At 37.1% G+C, this 18,423-nt stretch overlaps 1 long non-coding RNA gene across 4 annotated transcripts in view; it reads right to left on the bottom strand.

The window, feature by feature from the left end:
* Window positions 1-18,423, bottom strand: part of LOC147366721 (uncharacterized) — a 326,426-nt gene extending 308,003 nt beyond the window's left edge. For all 4 annotated transcript variants that reach the window (XR_015169040.1, XR_015169039.1, XR_015169038.1 and 1 more), the window contains exon 1: window positions 18,241-18,423. This is a non-coding gene — a long non-coding RNA (uncharacterized LOC147366721). The remainder of the gene's footprint in view (window positions 1-18,240) is intronic.

The following is an 18,423-nucleotide window of genomic DNA, read 5'->3' on the forward strand; positions in this document are numbered from 1 at the left end:
TTCTCACTGCCGAATCTGCGCTGAGCCTTGGAAGCACAGAGGGCAACATAACAGGGAGGAAAAATAAATAATTAAAACCCGCACAATGCGAGCCCTACGGTAACTCCCCCAGCGGAGAAGCAGCGCAGACGCCTGTACACGCCATTAGCAAGCGGGGGCTGGGCAGGGAGGCGCGGCGCGGGCTGCATCACAAGAATCTGGCCCGAATACCCCGAGCACTATCTGAGCGAAATAATTTGGGCTAGCAAACCAGACTGTGGGATATCTACCACGCGAAAAGCCAGCCCTAACCTATGACACCGCCAGGCCCGCGCACGGAATAAAGGACTGAACAGAGACAGCCGGCGGCAGACCATCCCCCTCTGGTGATAGGCAGCCAGAGCTGGAAGGGGGCCATCGCAGCCCCAAAGAGACATTATCTATAAAACTGTAAGCAGGCTTCTTTGCTAACTAAAACTTCTTGGGGGTCTGGACGGTCAACATCTGCCTGAGAAGGTGTGCCGGTACACAACTAGATAACCGAGCAGCGGGGAGGCGATAAATCGCAGCAATCGCGCACGCAAAACACCTCATCACCTGAGCTGCTTGGATCTGGGAAGGGCACAAAACGCAGGCCCAACTGAGAGTCTGCGCCTCTGAGGACTACCCGAGTGCCTGAACCTGAGCGGCTTGGACCTGGGAAGTACAGGCAGCCCAGGGCCGGCCGCGGATGGTTCGCAGCAGAGCAACCTAGAGCCTGAGCAGCATGGGCAGAGAGGCTACACGTGCCGTGAACTGGGGGCAGACCCAGTGTGGCTGAGGCACTGCGAGCACACGCCAGTGTTATTTGTTTGCAGCAGCCCTCCCTACCTCCCCTCAGTGCGACTGAACAAGTGAGCCTATAAAAAAAAAAAAAAAACTTAAGTCCTCTATTATTCCTTTAATTTCCACTTTTATAACCGATTACTTTGCAAAAAATAAAAAGAAGACCCTATTTTTTTTTAAAGCAAACTTCATATATATATTTTTTTTTAATAATTTTTTGACTTTTTTTTCTTTTTCCTTCTTTTCTTAAACATTGTATTTTTGAAATTCCAAACTCTACTCTAGATTTTTAATTTTAGCTTTTTAGTATTTGTTATCAATTTTGTACCTATAGTTTTTTTTTGTTTTTGTTTTTATATAATTTCTGTGATCCTTTTTTATTTTTTCTTTTTCTCTGTTTCTTTCTCTTCTTCTTTTAAATAACATTGTATATCTGAAATTCCAAACTCTATTTTAGATTTTTAATTTATGCTTTTTGGTATTTGTTATCAATTTTGTACCTGTATTTTTTTTTTTTTATAATTTATGCTACCTTGTTTGTTCTTGTTTGTCTTTTTTTTCTCTTTCTTTTTCTTCTTCTTTTTTTAACATTGTAGTTTTGAAATTCCAAACTCTACTCTAGATTTTTAACTTTTGCTTTTTGGTATTAGTTATCAATTTTGTACCTATATTTTCTTTATAATTTTTGCGACCTTGTTTGTTTTTGTTTGTTCATTTTTTCTCTCTTTCTTTTCCTTCTTCTTTTCTTTAACATCGTATTTTTGAAATTCCAAACTCTACTCTAGATTTTAAATTTTTGCTTTTATGTATTTGTTACCAATTTTGTACCTTGAAGAACCCAATCTTCAGTACCCATTTTTCACTAGGGAGTGAGATTACTGGCTTAACTGCTCTCTCTCCCTTTGGACTCTCCTTTTTCTAAACTAGGTCGCCTGTGTCTCCTCCCTAACCCCTCTCTACTCTACCCAACTCTGTGAATTTCTGTGTGTTCCAGACGGTGGAGAACACTTAGGGAACTGATTACTGGCTGGATCTGTCTCCCTCCTTTTCATTCTCCCCATTTATCCTCCTGGCCACCTCTGCCACCTTCTTCCTTCTTCTCTTCTCTGTATAACTTTGTGAACAACTCTGAGCGGTCCAGTTGTGGAGTGCACATAAGGAAGAGATTACTGAATAGCCCACTCTCTCCTCTATTGACTCCACCTCATCTCATTCGGGTCACCTCTAACTCCCTCCTCACTCTTCTCTTCTCCATATAACGCTGTAAACCTCTCTGGGCGAAACAAGTTTCAGAGCAAGACATACCAAGCAAATTCTCCAGCAGCAAGGAACACAGCCCTGAGCTCCAAGATACAGGCAGCCCAAAGTCACCCCAAAACCATAGACATCCCATAACTCATTACTGGACATTTCATTGCACTCCAGAGAGAAGAAATACAGCTCCACTCACCAGAACACCGACACAAGCTTCCCTAACCAAGAAACCTTGACAAGCCACCTGTACAAACCCACACAGAGCAAGGAAACACCACAATAAAGAGAACTCCACAAACTGCCAGAATACAGAAAGGACACCCCAAACTCAGCAATTTAAACAAGATGAAGAGACAGAGGAATACCCAGCAGATAAAGGAACAGGATAAAAGCCCATCAAACCAAACTAAAGAGGAAGAGATAGGGAATCTACCTGATAAAGAATTCCGAATAATGATCGTGAAATTGATCCAAAATCTTGAAATCAAAATGGAATCACAGATAAATAGCCTGGAGACAAGGATTGAGAAGATGCAAGAAAGGTTTAACAAGGACCTAGAAGAAATAAAAAAGAGTCAATATATAATGAATAATGCAATAAATGAAATTAAAAACACTCTGGAGGCAACAAATAGTAGAATAACAGAGGCAGAAGATAGGATTATTGAATTAGAAGATAGAATGGTAGAAATAAATGAATCAGAGAGGATAAAACAAAAACGAATTAAAAGAAATGACAATCTCAGAGACCTCCAGGACAATATTAAATGCTACAACATTCGAATCATAGGGGTCCCAGAAGAAGAAGACAAAAAGAAAGACCATGAGAAAATACTTGAGGAGATAATAGTTGAAAACTTCCCTAAAATGGGGAAGGAAATAATCACCCAAGTCCAAGAAATCCAGAGAGTCCCAAACAGGATAAACCCAAGGCAAAACACCCCAAGACACATATTAATCAAATTAACAAAGATTAAACACAAAGAACAAATATTAAAAGCAGCAAGGGAAAAACAACAAATAACACACAAGGGAATTCCCATTAGGATAACAGCTGATCTTTCAATAGAAACTCTTCAAGCCAGGAGGGAATGGCAAGACATACTTAAAGTGATGAAAGAAAATAACCTACAGCCCAGATTATTGAATTGTACCCAGCAAGGATCTCATTCAAATACGAAGGAGAAATCAAAAGCTTCTCAGACAAGCAAAAGTTGAGAGAATTCAGCACCACCAAACCAGCTCTCCAACAAATACTAAAGGATATTCTCTAGACAGGAAACACAAAAACAGTGTATAAACTCGAACCCAAAACAATAAAGTAAATGGCAACAGGATCATACTTATCAGTAATTACCTTAAATGTAAATGGGTTGAATGCCCCAACCAAAAGACAAAGACTGGCTGAATGGATACAAAAACAAGACCCCTACATATGTTGTCTGCAAGAGACCCACCTCAAAACAGGGGACACATACAGACTGAAAGTGAAGGGCTGGAAAAAGATTTTCCATGCAAATAGGGACCAAAAGAAAGCAGGAGTAGCAATACTTATATCAGATAAAATAGACTTTAAAACAAAGGCTGTGAAAAGAGACAAAGATGGTCACTACCTAATGATCAAAGGATCAATCCAAGAAAAAGATATAACAATTATAAATATATATGCACCCAACACGGGAGCACCGCAATATGTAAGACAAATGCTAACAAGTATGAAAGGAGAAATTAACAATAACACAATAATAGTGGGAGACTTTAATACCCCACTCACACCTATGGATAGATCAACTAAACAGAAAATTAACAAGGAAACACAAACATTAAACGATACAATAGACCAGTTAGACCTAATTGATATCTATAGGACATTTCATCCCAAAACAATGAATTACACCTTTTTCTCAAATGCACATGGAACCTTCTCCAGGATAGATCACATCCTGGGCCATAAATCTAGCCTTGGTAAATTCAAAAAAATAGAAATCATTTCAAGCATCTTTTCTGACCACAATGCAGTAAGATTAGATCTCAATTACAGAAGAAAAACTATTAAAAATTCCAACATATGGAGGCTGAACAACACCCTGCTGAATAACCAACAAATCACAGAAGAAATCAAAAAAGAAATCAAAATTTGCATAGAAACTAATGAAAATGAAAACACAACAACTCAAAACCTGTGGGACACTATAAAAGCAGTCCTAAGGGGAAAGTTCATAGCAATACAGGCATTCCTAAAGAAACAAGAAAAAAGTCAAATAAATAACTTAACCCTACACCTAAAGCAACTAGAAAAGGAAGAAATGAAGAACCCCAGGGTTAGTAGAAGGAAAGAAATCTTAAAAATTAGGGCAGAAATAAATGCAAAAGAAACAAAAGAGACCATAGCAAAAATCAACAAAGCCAAAAGCTGGTTCTTTGAAAGGATATATAAAATTGACAAACCATTAGCCAGACTCATCAAGAAACAAAGGGAGAAAAATCAAATCAATAAAATTAGAAATGAAAATGGAGAGATCACAACAGACAACACAGAACTACAAAGGATCATAAGAGACTACTATCAACAATTATATGCCAATGAAATGGACAACATGGAAGAAATGGACAAATTCTTAGAAAAGTACAACTTTCCAAAACTGGACCAGGAAGAAATAGAAAATCTTAACAGACCCATCACAAGCATGGAAATTGAAACTGTAATCCAGAATCTTCCAGCAAACAAAAGCCCAGGTCCAGATGGCTTCACAGCTGAATTCTACCAAAAATTTAGAGAAGAGCTAACACCTATCCTGCTCAAACTCTTCCAGAAAATTGCAGAGGAAGGTAAGCTTCCAAACTCATTCTATGAGGCCACCATCACCCTAATACCAAAACCTGACAAAGATCCCACAAAAAAAGAAAACTACAGGCCAATATCACTGATGAACATAGATGCAAAAATCCTTAACAAAATTCTAGCAATCAGAATCCAACAACACATTAAAAAGATCATACACCATGACCAAGTGGGCTTTATCCCAGGGATGCAAGGATTCTTCAATATCCGCAAATCAATCAATGTTATACACCACATTAACAAATTGAAAAACAAAACCAGCTCCTGTCCGTCGGGCAGCCTGTGAGCGCTGCGCGCCGGGGCGCCTGCTCAGAGCGCGCGCGGCAGGGGGCGGGAGCGGGTGGCGTGGGGCGGGGCTCGGCCGCGTTCGAGCATGGCGGCGGCAGCCGCGGCGGCCATGGGCAGCTCTGCCGGGTCCGTGTCCCCGGCCGTGGCCGAGCATAGAAAAAGAAAAAAAAGAAAAACAAAACCATATGATTATCTCAATAGATGCAGAGAAAGCCTTTGACAAAATTCAACATCCATTTATGATAAGAACTCTCCAGAAAGCAGGAATAGAAGGAACATACCTCAACATAATAAAAGCTATATATGACAAACCCACAGCAAACATTATCCTCAATGGTGAAAAATTGAAAGCATTTCCTCTAAAGTCAGGAACAAGACAAGGGTGCCCACTTTCACCATTACTATTCAACTATTTTGGAAGTTTTGGCCACAGCAATCAGAGCACAAAAAGAAATAAAAGGAATCCAAATTGGAAAAAAAGAAGTAAAACTCTCACTGTTTGCAGATGACATGATCCTTTACATAGAAAACCCTAAAGACTCCACCAGAAAATTACTAGAACTAATCAATGATTATAGTAAATTTGCAGGATATAAAATCAACACACAAAAATCCCTTGCATTCCTATACACTAATAATGAGAAAACAGAAAGAGAAATTAAGGAAACAATTCCATTCACCATTGCAACGAAAAGAATAAAATACTTAGGAATATATCTACCTAGAGAAACTAAAGACCTATATATAGAAAACTATAAAACACTGGTGAAAGAAATCAAAGAGGACACTAATAGATGGAGAAATATACCAAGTTCATGGATTGGAAGAATAAATATAGTGAAAATGAGTATACTACCCAAAGCAATTTATAGATCAATGCAATCCCTATCAAGCTACCAACGGTATTCTTCACAGAGCTAGAACAAATAATTTCACAATTTGTATGGAAATACAAAAAACCTCGAATAGCCAAAGCTATCTTGAGAAAGAAGAATGGAACTGGAGGAATCAACCTACCTGACTTCAGGCTCTACTACAAAGCCACAGTCATCAAGACAGTATGGTACTGGCACAAAGACAGAAATATAGATCAATGGAACAAAATAGAAAGCCCAGAGATAAATCCACGCACATATGGACACCTTATCTTTGACAAAGGAGGCAAGAATATACATGGATTAAAGACAATCTCTTTAACAAGTGGTGCTGGGAAATCTGGTCAACCACTTGTAAAAGAATGAAACTAGAACACTTTCTAACACCTTACACAAAAATAAACTCAAAATGGATTAAAGATCTCAACGTAAGACCAGAAACTATAAAACTCCTAGAGGAGAACATAGGCAAAACACTCTCCGACATACATCACAGCAGGATCCTCTATGACCCACCTCCCAGAATATTGGAAATAAAAGCAAAAATAAACAAATGGGACCTAATTAAACTTAAAAGCTTCTGCACAACAAAGGAAACTATTAGCAAGGTGAAAAGGCAGCCTTCAGAATGGGAGAAAATAATAGCAAATGAAGCAACTGACAAACAACTAATCTCAAAAATATACAAGCAACTCCTACAGCTCAACTCCAGAAAAATAAATGACCCAATCAAAAAATGGGCCAAAGAACTAAATAGACATTTCTCCAAAGAAGACATACACATGGCTAACAAACACATGAAAAGATGCTCAACATCACTCATTATCAGAGAAATGCAAATCAAAACCACTATGAGGTACCATCTCACGCCAGTCAGAATGGCTGTGATCCAAGTCTACAAGCAATAAATGCTGGAGAGGGTGTGGAGAAAAGGGAACTCTCTTACACTGTTGGTGGGAATGCAAACTAGTACAGCCACTATGGAGAACAGTGTGGAGATTCCTTAAAAAACTGGAAATAGAACTGCCTTATGATCCAGCAATCCCACTGCTGGGCATACACACTGAGGAAACCAGAAGGGAAAGAGACACGTGTACCCCAATGTTCATCGCAGCACTGTTTATAATAGCCAGGACATGGAAGCAACCTAGATGCCCATCAGCAGATGAATGGATAAGAAAGCAGTGGTACATATGCACAATGGAGTATTACTCAGCCATTAAAAAGAATACATTTGAATCAGTTCTAATGAGATGGATGAAACTGGAACCTATTATACAGAGTGAAGTAAGCCAGAAAGAAAAACACCAATACAGTATACTAATGCATATATATGGAATATAGAAAGATGGTAACAATAACCCTGTGTACGAGACTGCAAAAGAGATACCGATATATAGATCAGTCTTATGGACTCTGTGGGAGAGGGAGAGGGTGGGGAGATTTGGGAGAATAGCATTGAAACATGTATAATATCATGTATGAAACGAGTCGCCAGTCCAGGTTCGATGCACAGTACTGGATGCTTGGGGCTGGTGCACTGGGACGACCCAGAGGGAGGGTAGGGGAGGGAGGAGGGTTCAGGATGGGGAATGTGGGTATACCTGTGGTGGATTCATTTCGATATTTGGCAAAACTAATACAATATTGTAAATTTTAAAAATAAAATAAAATTAAAAAAAATAAAAAAAAGAAATTAAGAGATGAGCGACTTAAAACAATCTGTGTGTGTGTGTGTGTGTGTATAAACTATTGAGCAAACACTTCATGATAATTGCAAACCAAAAATTTATAAATATATATGAAAAAGGAATCCAAACATAACACTAAAGATAATTATCAAATCACAAGAGAACAAAAAAAGAATGGGATAGAAAAGATTCTACCAAAAATAATGCAAAACAGTTAACAAATGGCAATAAGGACATACATATTGATAATTATCTTAAATGTAAAGGGATTAAATGCTCCAGCCAAAAGACATAAACTTTATGATAAAAGCTCTCCCCAAAGTGAACATAAAGGGAACATACCTCAACATAAAAAAGGCTATTATGACAAATGCACAGGTAGTATCATACTCAACAGTTAAAAAAATAAAAGCATTTCCTCTAAGATCAAAAACAGGACAAGGATGTCCACTCTTACTAGTTTTATTCAACATAGTTTTGGAAGTCCAAGACACAGCAATCAGAGAAGAAACACAAATAAAAGGAATCCAAATTGGAAAGAAGTAAAACTGTTGACAGATTACATTAAAATATACACAGAAAATCCTAAAGACACTACCAGAAAAGCACTAGAGCTCATTAGTGAATTCAGTAATGTTGCAGGACACAAAATTAATATTACAAAAGTCTATAGTGCGTGTCTATACACTAACAACAAAAGATCAGAAAGAGAAAGTAAGGAAACATTCCCATTTACCACTGCAACAACAACAGAAAAATAAAAAACTAAGAATAAGCCTACCTAAGAAGGCAAAAGGCCTGTACTCTGAACATTATAAGATGCTGATGGAAGATATCAAAGATGACATAAACAGATGGAAAAATATACTGGTTTCTTGGATTGGAAGAATCAATATTGTTGAAATGACCATAGTACCCAAGGCAATCTACAGGTTCAAGGCAATTCCAATTAAATTGCCAATGAAATTTTTCACAGAACTGGAACAAATAATTTTAATATTTGTATTTGAATACAAAGAGCCCCAAATAGCCAACAATCTTGAGAAAGAAGAGTGGACCTGGAGAAATCAGGCTCCCTGACAAAGCTACAATAATCAAAATAATATGATATTGGTACAAAAACAAACACATAGATAAGTGGAATAGGAAAGAAAGTCCATAAATAAACCCATGCATTTATGGTGACAATAAACAACAATGGAGGCAAGATTATACAATGGAGAAAAGATAGTGTCTTTGGTAAGTGGTGCTGAGAAAACTTGACAACAACATATGAAAGAATGAAATTAGAATATTCCCTAACACCACATACAAAAATATGTCCTAAATGAATTAAAGACCTACATGTAAAATTGGATACTATAAAACTCCTAGAGGAAAAGATAGGCAGAACACTCTTTGACATCAGATCAGATCAGATCAGATCAGTTGCTCAGTCGTGTCCGACTCTTTGCAACCCCATGAATCGAAGCATGCCAGGCCTCCCTGTCCATCACCAACTCCTGGAGTTCACTGAGACTCGCATCCATCGAGTCTGCAGCAATATTTTTTGGATTTGTGTCCTAGAGTAATGGAAATAAAGACAAAAGTAAACAAATGCGACCTAATTTAACTTGAATGCTCTTGCACAGGAAAAGAAACCATAAATAAAACAAAAAGACAACCTGTGGAATGGGAGACATTTTTGAATGATTCAAAAGATAAAGGATTGATTTTCAAAATATAAAAACAGCTCATACTGGTCTATATAATATATATAAATAAAATAAACAACTGAATCAAAAAATGGGCAGAAGACCTAAATAGACACTTCTTCAAAGAAGTCATACAGGTGGTCAAGAGGCACATGAAAACCTGATCAACATCACTAATTATTAAAGAAATTCAAATCAAAACTACAATGAGATACACCTAACTTCAGTCAGAATGGCCATCATCAAAAAATCTACAAAAATAAATGCTGAATATGGTGTGGAGACAAGGGAACTCTCTTACACTGTTAGTGTGAATGTAAATTGGTACAACCACTATGGAGAACAGTATGGAATTTCCTTAAAAAAACTAAAAATAGATATATGATCCAGCAATCACACTGCTGGGCATATATCCAGAAAAAAAAAAAAAACACAGGATTTTAAAAGATATATGCATCCCTCTTCATTGCAGCATTCTTGACAATAGCCAAGACATGGAGGAAGCCAGCTAACTGTCTATCAAGAGATGAATGGATAGAGGTGTGGTATACATATACAATGGAATGTTTCTGAGCCATAGAAAGAAGGAAATAATGTAATTTGCAACAACACAGATGAACCTAGAGACTACCATACTAAGTGAAGTCAGAAAAACAAATATCATATGATGTCAGTTAAATGTGGAATGAAAAAAAAAAGATGATACAAATGAACTTATTTACAAAACAAAAACAGACTCACAGACATAGAAAACAAACTTACAGGTACCAAAGAGGAGAGGCGGGAGGGATAAATTATGAGTTTAGAATTAACAGATATATAGTACTATATATACTACTACTATAGCTTCCCTGGTGGCTCAGGTGGTAAAGAATCTGCCTGCAGTGCAGGATATGTGGGTTAAATCCCTCCGTCAGAAAGATTCCCTGGAGAAGGGAATGGCAATCACTCCAGCATTTTTGACTGGAGAATACCATGGACAGAGGAGCCTGGCAAACTATAGTCCATGGGGTTGCAAAGAGTTGGACACGACTGAGTGACTAACACAATACATATAAATTATCAGTTCAGTTCAGTTCAGTTTAGTCTCTCAGTCCTGTCTGACTCTTTGCGACCCCATGAATTGCAGCACGCCAGGCCTCCCTGTCCATCACCAACTCCCAGAGTTCACTGAGACTCACGTCCATCGAGTCAGTGATGCCATCCAGCCATCTCATCCTCTGTTGTCCCCTTCTCCTCCTGCTCCCAATCCCTCCCAGCATCAGAGTCTTTTCCAATGAGTCAACTCTTCGCATGAGGTGGCCAAAGTACTGCAGTTTCAGCTGTAGCATCATTCGTTCCAAAGAAGGGCTGATCTCATTCAGAATGGACTGGTTGGATCTCCTTGCAGTCCAAGGGACTCTCAAGAGTCTTCTCCAACACCACAGTTCAAAAGCATCAATTCTTCGGCGCTCAGCTTTCTTCAGGGTCCAACTCTCACATCCATACATGACCACAGGGAAAACCATAACATTGACTAGACAGACCTTCGTTGGCAAAGTAATGTCTCTGCTTTTCAATATGCTATCTAGGTTGGTCATCACTTTTCCTCCAAGGAGTAAGTGTCTTTTAATTTAATGGCTGTAATCACCATCTGCAGTGATTTTGGAGCCCCCCCCCCCAAAAAAAAATAAAGTATGACACTGTTTCCCCATCTATTTCCCATGAAGTGATGGGACCAGATGCCATGATCTTCGTTTTCTGAATATTGAGCTTTAAGCCAAGTTTTTCACTCTCTGCTTTCACTTTTCATCAAGAGGCTTTTTAGTTTCTCTTCGGCCATAAGGGTGGTGTCATCTGCATATCTGAGGTTATTGGTATTTCTCCCAGCAATCTTGATTCCAGCTTGTGCTTCTTCCAGTCCAGCATTTCTCATGATGTACTCTGCATATAAGTTAAATAAGCAGGGTGACAATATACAGCCTTGACGTACTCCTTTTCCTATTTGGAACCAGTCTGTTGTTCCGTGTCCAGTTCTAACTGTTGTTTCCTGACCTGCAGACAAATTTCTCAAGAGGCAGGTCAGGTGGTCTGGTATTCCCATCTCTTTCAGAATTTTCCACAGTTTATTGTGATCCACACAGTCAAAGGCTTTGACATAGTCAATAAAGCAGAAATAGATCATTTTCTGGAACTCTTTTGCTTTTTCAATGATCCAGCAGATGTTGGCAATTTGATCTCTGGTTCCTCTGCCTTTTCTAAAACCAGCTTGAATATCTGGAAGTTCATGGTTCACATATTGCTGAAGCCTGGCTTGGAGAATTTTGAGCATTACTTTACTAGCGTGGGAGATGAGTACAATTGTGCAGTAGTTTGAGCATTCTTTGGCATTGCTGTTCTTTGGGATTGGAATGAAAACTGACCTTTTCCAGTCCTGTGGCCACTGCTGAGTTTTCCAAATTTGCTGGCATAATGACTGCAGCACTTTCACAGCATCATCTTTCAAGATTTGAAATAATTCAACTGGAATTCCAACACCTCCACTAGCTTTGTTTGTAAATTATAAGTATGCATATAATATTTTTTACCCTAGAAATCTTACCATATTTGTATCTGCTATTATTTTTTCCGTTAGTCTTACTATACTATAAGGAATAGACGTCTACACATAAACTAGTTTCTAACATAACACTATATGAATCTTCAATCTATGGAACATGATTTCATTGGAAGTAAAATAATGAGAAAATGGATATTGTATAATTTCCAACAGGTTTATAAAGGGAGCAAAGCTTTTCAAACTCAAAGGCAACATCAGGTCAAGACTCTGACTTTGGATTTTGCCACATAAACACTATCACCCAAAGCAAAAAGATTTTCTTTGGACACTGAAATGAAGCTCTCTATAATTCCAGCAGTGTATGGTATAATGACCAAGACCCAGAGGCTATTTAAACTTGTATCTATAGTAGAGCATTTCTTTCAATGAAATGATAATCAGAACTATTTAGGGTCATCTTCTGGGTAAAGGAAGAGCATGTGAATAGTAGCTCCCAGGGCACTTAAAAATAAAAACTGACATAAAAGCAGGTGTTGTTAAAAATAAGGGAGAGTGGTTGGAAGGGAGAAAACTGACTGGGGAAAAATTAGTGCCAAATTATCTTAGGACCAAGACAGATTCGACTGGGAATGCTGACTTCTAGCTGCTCCGATTGGCCATAAGCACCACCTGGGAGCTCGTTAGAAATGCAAATTCTAGAACTCTCTTCCAAGTGAGCTCAATCATACTTTTAGAATCTCTGCGGGAGGGATGTAGGAATCTGTATTTTAACAAATTCTCCTGGTGATTCTTAAGCATGCTCAGATTTGAGAAACAATGAGGTATATGAATTTTTAAGTTGCCTACATTCTCTAAAATTATTTAAGTGAGTAATTTGAGAAAGAGCAAACTCAATTTGGCATTTTATTTAAAATTTGCTGTTTAATCTTCTCGATTAAACTGAACATCTCCTTTCACTGTTTTGAAAATAAATTGGTCACTTGGAAGTTAGTGATTTCATGCAGAATTCTAGGATTATTTAAATAAATAAATTTCTATCAAGTTTAACATTGGCAGGAAGTTCTGAGCAATTGGATGTTAATTTCTGTAGAAAGATACTATGTCTTCTTTATTTATCTGAGACATTTGGGGCAATCTATATGGTATCAAGTTGTATCAGAGAACTGATAAGAGGGGGTCATTTTATCAAGAATTCTATAGATGCTGGTCTTAATCCAGGTAGAGATTAATGAGTGTTTTGCTGGTTTAATGATAGCCCTAAAGGGCTGATATGGAATCTGAGTTTCCAACACTGAAAGTGATAGATTTTTATATATTGAATAATAAGACAAGAGTATACCGGGAGCAGGAGTTTAAAAATTTCTTAATATAATCTCAATTTGAATAAAATGGTATAGAATTCATTATTTAAAAAGGAAAATGTAGCCAGAGTAAGTGATTTTGAAGATGTAGCCAAAGATAGGATTTAAGTACTAAAATTTTGAATGTATACATGATAAATATAATTAAATTGTAATGAAATGGTATAGGTTATTGATTTCAAATGTAAAATTAACCACTTTTTATATACAAAAGCTTTCCATTTTTTCATAGATTTGGTTATGCATTAAATCTTCTCTGTACTGAAATAGTACTGTGCTTATATCACAGTGGTTGTAGAATATTAGATTTTCCTTTGGAATATAGCTTTAAAATATCTGTCAATCATCCTTAAGATAAAAAAATACAGAAACGTATTCTCATGTAATTTTTTAAAATCAGTTTTTAGAATTCTAAAATGGTTCCATCTTTGGCCAGTGGGAATCTTTGACTTGGCTCCTGTGTCTTTTTGACATGATCCCAGTGGTCTTTGATAAACTTGTTTTCTGGTGTGACAAGTTTTCCTGTCCTAGACCTGGTATCAGTCACTTTTTCCCCCTCGGTAGACCTGATTCTTTGTAATGACTAGTTTTTAGAGACTGTACCTGTGGTTAGGGATTGCTCTGAACAATTTTGAAGTAAATCTTAAAATGTTCAAAAGGACTTTTTTAGTTCTTTAGAGTTGATATCAATTTTCTCTTCCTTACTCACATCCAAACTGGTTACTGTCATTTAAAAAGAGTCCCAATTTTATAAGGACAAACTATAGTATTTGAATGGTTTTATGAACACTTGCTAGTAAGATGGAATGTTCTGTTAGTGTTTATCAATTGTTTATATTGTTTTGTAACTTTTATGTTCATGCTCTCACTTGATTTGCTGTATTGTTTTCTCCGTATATCAAGAATAGAACCTTTTGTCTTTCATTAATTTTTTAAAAATGAAGACTTATATGTTGAATCAGCATTCTAAGAATCAATTTTTAATTAAAGATATCAGATAACCATTAATTGAATACCAATTGTTTGCCACACCACAAATATTTATTGGACACCTATGAGATCCTGATGATGCAAAGATGAATAAAGTAGAAAATAATTCCTGTTCTTCTTGGGATTCAGTTCTAATGGGAATATTAAAACCTTTATGATCTCAAATCTACTTGTGTAGGAAGGCCATTGTTATAAACAATTTTAAAAATAAGTAAGAATAAAAATCTTCACTTTGGTTAATGTTTGTCTCTTTGAAACATGTATAATATCATATATGAAACAAGTCACCAGTCCTGGTTCGATGCACGATACTGGATGCTTGGGACTGGTACACTGGGATGACCGAGGGATGGTATGGGGAGGGAGGAGGGAGGAGGGTTCAGGATGGGGAACACATGTATACCTGTGGCGGATTCATTTTGATATATGGCAATACCAATACAATATTGTAAATTTAAAAATAAAATAAAAAATAATAAAATGGCTTATGCCTAAATCCCAACATGATGTATGTTGAGATCCTTAATATTTTTAAGGATTTACAATGTCCCGTAAACTCAAGAATTAGAATTTCAATCCTTTGAGAGAAATAATACTTCCTGCTTTTTGTTTGAAATATTACTTCCTGTTTTACTTCCTGTTTTTAGAACACACGTTAGATTTAACTATGGTAACAATATTATTGTCACAATTATTATGACGACAATAATAATGAATATAATATTACTATGCATTGCTATATATATACACAGATGATTCTGTTTGTAAATAAAATTTAATATTATTATTTGAAACTCATATTGGTTAATATTAGCAGATCTGTAACATATGATGAAGTAACATATATTGTGAAAAAAACTTGCTTACTCACTCTGAAAATTTAAGAAACAGAAATTAGAAGTGCATTTGTAGATTTGTATCAAGCAATGAAACATGCATCTTGAATTTTCTTAGTCATGCTTTTTAATATCCTATTTCATTGATTCTAAAATTATATTCAGAATTTTCCAAAATCATGAATCCAATCTTTAGTCATAAAATACTAGCATTATTTGTATTTTGGAATCATGGAAAATTATGTGAATGTTTTAAAGAAATAGATGTTTTCATTAAAAAATAAAATTGAATATTAAGTATTAAATTCTACTATTAAGTGTAATAGTAGAAATAGTTTGTTTAAAAGAAAGTCACATAATTGTTTTAAAGAGATCTGACCTAGAAAGGAGAATGCTAAGAAATTTATAAAATATTATTTATCTTCACTCTCACAAAGTGACCACCATGAATAACATTGAGATGTGTGTTATGGGGTCATTTTAATTTCCAAATGAGTTTTAAACTGCATAAATTAGCAGATAATTGCTATCTGTGTATGACAGAAGCTAGTTGTACATTGAAAGCACATGAAAAGATCCCCATAATATACATATTAGCAGATTTTTTTTGTTTACTATTTAATAAGATGCAAATTGAATTTATGCTTAAGCCAAAAACATCTTCAAATCTTCTAAGATGGAGAAAACTAAATATCACCCACTGTCATGAAACATATACAATGCTACAAACTAAAATGACAAAATGGGTTTATCTTAAATATGGAGCTTTTACCACCTTCCATACAGCTATCAATTAAGATCTATTCCCAAACGTGACTGCACAATTATATCAGTTATAGTAAAAGATAAGTGATGCTTTCTTCTCCAAATTTTCAGGGCAATAAAAAAAAATGTTTTTAAAGGTGTTTTCTTAATGCTATTTTGTTTCTTCTGGAATTTTGCTGCTTTCAATGATGCTTTCCATACCATACCCCCAGCACACCTCCCCCGCTGCCCAAAACACATATTTACTCTATTTAAAATAAAGATGCAAAAATAAAGCAACTACTCTTTTTTGAATGCCTCAGTCATGTTGGTATTATCAAAAGTATAACAAGTGAAAACACTTCAGACAGGATTTGAATCATCACTATGAGGAAAGGACTTGGGGATCTGGATTAGTTAATAGAACATTGCAGTTGCCTAGGCAAATGATAAGGAGAAGAGAAACAGCAATTGTATTATCAACAAAGGGAAGGGGACAAGTTAGCCAAACAGTATAGGCAGGAGGTGGTATTGCTGTTTATCCGTAAGATTGTACTCATTGCAGGAATACTAAAATTCTTCTACAGCTTTTGGTACATAGCTACTAGCCAAAGCCCCTGACTTGTATACTCAGCCCATTTCCTGAAACCTCCAGATTTCCCTATGAACCAAAAAACTATAATTTTAAGAAACTTCAGGATGGGAACCCTGAGTTCTGCTTTAGCCTTAAGGCTTGCAACCCTGCAATGCAATGTTTCCTGTTTCACTCAGATTGTTAACTATTTGAAGTATCACTTCTGTCTTTAAGAAATAGAAGTGGACTTTTCTATTTATCCTGAATAGCACTTGATATGCACTTTCAGTACAAGGATGCATGTGGCTCTCCCGTTCAGGCAGATTCCTTGTTAGTGTCTCTTCAATGATTCCCGCCCCTGCCACTTCCTTCTATTTACCACTATTGAACTACTTTTGAACTCATGAATCTTCTCTACATGTCTCTCAGTATGAATTTCCTATTTTTAATATACAATTATTTTATATCATTAATACAAGTTAATACACACATTTAAAAGTCATTTTTGATTGTTCTATGGTTTTCAGTTTTTCCAGGGAGAATTCAGCTGGTTGATTTTATTGCTTCACTTGCAGTTAGTTTTACTCATGTGTTTTGAATTGCTCATCAACAAGGAAACCTACATTCTCTTGCTCTTCCTTCTTTTCTCAAACACTGCAATGTCTACAAATTTTGTAAATGTTTCTACCTGTCTCCCTAGGGGTCCCAATCCAGATGCAATCACACCTTCATAGCTCAAAGTTCTTGATGAGGTGATAATTTGGAACACTGCAGCCACTGAGAGATACTAGCTTGTCTCAAGTCTTTACCTGCCAGGATATGTCCCACTACCTTCTCTCCTGAGTTTTCAGCTTCATGTTGTTGTTTGGTCGCTAAGATGCATCCAACTCTAGTGCGATGCCATGGACTGTAGTCCACCAGGATCCTCTGTCCGTGGGATTTTCCAGGCAAGAATGGGTTGCCATTTCCTTATCCAGAGGATCTTCCCAACCCAGGGACTGAACCCAGGTATCCTGCTTGGCAGGTGGATTCTTTACCACTGGGCCACCAGGGAAACTCTCAGCTTCATGTAAGCAGTCACAATTCAGGGCAAGTTTGAGAGGTTATTTTTGCCTCCTTTAGTAGGTAGAGAAGGAAAGCTGCAACCACACTTTTCATGTAAGAGACCTAGACCCAGTCTGCCTTGCCCTCAGGTGAAAAACCTTTAACCCTCATTATCCAAAGGAATAGACCTCACTTTCAAGCCTGAGGTTCCATAGGTCTGCTTTTGGGGACAGATTATTACTCTTTGCGTCCCTCTTTCACTTGTGAGACCATAGCAGTTCTTATCTTCCTATTTGGACACCAATATTTCATTTCACTTTTTATCATTTTATACTTTATTATTTCTGTGGGCTTAGAAGAAGGGGAGATGGTGCTTTTATCAGTCACGGTTCCAGCAGGAAACAGATGGTATGCTCAAATTAGGATAATGCAAGGCAAGTTTTAAAAAGGGACCACTGAAAAAGATGTTTTCAGGGTGTAGGGAATCAAAATTGATACTGTCACTTTCCAGAACAGTCATATTTCAGTATGGAGTAGGACGTTAAGGCATGAGGAAAGGTCAATGGAGGCAGGAGGAAAGAAGACAGGATTGTCCTTTGTACAGACAAAGAATAAAATTCCAGGGTAGCATCTCCTCTCCTTCACACATTCACACAATTTTACAGAACACTCATTTGGGGTGATGTGGGCAATTTGCCTCTTACCTTACTGTTGGGCTGCACCCTGCAGGCTTGCAAGCCTTGTAGTTGCCCAGCCTTGAGACCAAAGAGCCTGAAGACAGCCACAGAGACCTCAGTTGGTTACTCGACAGGGGACTTAACACAAAGAGTCCTGGAGTGACACCTCACCCTGTGCAGCAGGCGGTGGGTAGGACACAGCAGCAGTCT

This window comes from Bos grunniens, chromosome 8, assembly GCF_055505025.1.
Source record: "Bos grunniens cultivar Pamir isolate PY7600 chromosome 8, Bosgru_T2T1.0, whole genome shotgun sequence".
Lineage (NCBI taxonomy): Eukaryota > Metazoa > Chordata > Mammalia > Artiodactyla > Bovidae > Bos > Bos grunniens.